The sequence below is a fragment of the Engraulis encrasicolus genome, chromosome 23 (assembly GCF_034702125.1).
Source record: "Engraulis encrasicolus isolate BLACKSEA-1 chromosome 23, IST_EnEncr_1.0, whole genome shotgun sequence".
In the NCBI taxonomy this organism is placed as follows: domain Eukaryota; kingdom Metazoa; phylum Chordata; class Actinopteri; order Clupeiformes; family Engraulidae; genus Engraulis; species Engraulis encrasicolus.
Window position 1 is genome coordinate 17557541 of NC_085879.1, and position 2500 is coordinate 17560040.

A 2500-nucleotide genomic window follows, 5' to 3' on the forward strand; every position below is an offset into this window, starting at 1 on the left:
ACACACACACACGCACGCACGCACGCAGGCACGCACGCACGCACGCACGCACGCACGCACGCACGCACGCACGCACACACACACACACACACACACACACACACACACACACACACATTGTGGAAATAGTAGTTGGCGTTCGAACTGCGTTGTCACCGTGCTAAGCCCATTCCGATGACTTGCTGCACAGATTCAAAATGGCACAGAGAGGTGAAATTAGAGGACAGAGCCAGGCCAGATTCATGGCCCAGCTCCCTGTGGTGCAAGGCCAGACCAACCCACCAGGGGAAAAAAAATTCTGGCGGTACGGTTAGTCTAGTTTACTGGGCTAAGAGTCATTTAAAAAAAATATATATATATATATATACAGTGCCCTCCATTATTATTGGCACCCCTGGTTGAGATGTGTTTTTTAGCTTCCAATTATTATTTTTTTTTTTCTAAATAATATGGGACCTTAATGGAAAAAAAGAGAAAAATCCAACCTTTAATACAAGTGCATTTATTCAGTGGGGAAAAATCCTACATAAAGAAATAATTATTTGACATCAAATAATGTGTGTCACAATTATTAGCACCCCTGTTGTTAATATTTTGTACAACCCCCTTTTGCCAACAAAACAGCACCTAATCTTCTCCTATAATGTTTCACAAGATGGGAAAAGACAGAAAGAGGGATCTTCAGCCATTCCTCTTTGCAGAATCTCTCTAAATCATCCAGAGACCTGGGTCCTCTCCTCTGTACTCTCCTCTTCAGCTCGCCCCACAGGTTCTCAATGGGGTTGAGGTCTGGGGACTGAGATGACCATGGGAGGTGCTTGATTTTGTGTCTGGAGAACCATTTCTGTGTAGATTTGGCCATATGTTTAGGGTCATTGTCTTGCTGAAAGACCCAGTGACGGCCCATCTTCAGCTTTCGGGCAGAGGGCAACAGATTTTGATTTAAAATGTCCTGGTATTTCAAAGCATTCATGATGCCATGCAACCTAACAAGCTTCCCAGGGCCTTTGGAAGCGAAACAGCCCCACAGCATCACTGACCCACCCCCATACTTCACAGTGGGTATGAGGTGCTTTTCAGCATGCGCATCTTTCGTGGCACGCCAGACCCACTTAGAGTGTTTGTTGCCAAAAAGTTCAATCTTGGTCTCATCTGACCAAAGCACACGGTCCCAGTTGAAGCCCCAATACCGCTTGGCGAACTCCAGACGTTTACGTTTATGATTGTGGGTGAGGAAAGGTTTTCTCTGTGCATGCCTCCCAAACAGCTTGTTGGCGTGTAGACAGCGCCTGATGGTTGATTTGGAGACTTTGTGACCCCAGGATGCTACCATTTGTTGTAATTCTGTAACAGTGAGCCTTGGAGATCTTTTGATTTCTCTTACCATCCTCCTCACTGTGCGTGATGGCAAAATAAACTTGGGTCCTCGTCCAGGCTTGTTTACCACTGTTCCAGTTGTTTTGAACTTCTTAATTATTCCTCTCACAGTGGATATGGGCAGCTGCAGTTGAGTGGCAATCTTCTTGTAGCCTCTGCCTGACCTGTGAAGGTCGGCGCACATCTGCCTCACTTGTATGCTGTGTTCCTTTGTCTTTCCCATGTTTAAGAGTGGATAAGAGAAATGGCCTCTGTGTCACATCATATTTATACCCCAGGGAAACAGGAAGTGATGAATTACTAATTAAATGTTCCTACATACTCTGGTAAACTTTGTAAACTACTGTAGAAATGACAGAAATGCTTCAATTATATTTATTTCCTGGGAATTGTTAAGGGTGCCAATAATTGTGGAACAGGTGATTTAATGAAAAATTATTATTTTTTAGTCAGGGATTTTTTTTATTTTCCTACAATTCATTTGAGTTGAAGGCTACATTTTCCTAACATTTTCAGTGTGACAGTATTCTTCTGCAATAAACACTGAATTTATTTTAAGGCTTTTAACACATCTCAACCAGGGGTGCCAATAATTATGGAGGGCACTGTATATATATATATATATATATATATATATATATATATATATATATATATATATATATATATTTTGCTTTTTATGCCTTTATTTGAGAGGGCAGTCGAGAGAGGGACAGGAAATGAGTGGGGAGAGGGAGGAGATGGGGAAGGGTCAACAAAGGATTGGGTCGGAATCGAAACTGGGCTAAGAGTTCTGAGGAACTTTGTTACTGTGATGGCCTGATGACTACATGTCATTTACACATTCGCAAAAGGAACATACAGACAATTTCCCATGCCTTATGTCATGACCGACTATATGTCTTCTTTAGTTATTGCTTCCTTGTTGCTTTATTGTGCTCTTTAGCCCTAGAGAGGGCAAACAGTTACAGTGCAGTGACAGGCGCGCATGCACACCAACACACACACACCAACACACACACACACAACAACACACACACACACACACACACACACACACACACACACACACACACACACACACACACACACACACACACACACACACACACACACACACACA

The 2500-nt window shown here is 43.0% G+C and overlaps 1 protein-coding gene across 1 annotated transcript in view; it reads left to right on the forward strand.

The window, feature by feature from the left end:
* Positions 1-2500, forward strand: part of inppl1b (inositol polyphosphate phosphatase-like 1b) — a 49252-nt gene that overhangs the window by 31779 nt on the left and 14973 nt on the right. The gene's annotated exons all lie outside the window — the stretch shown is intronic.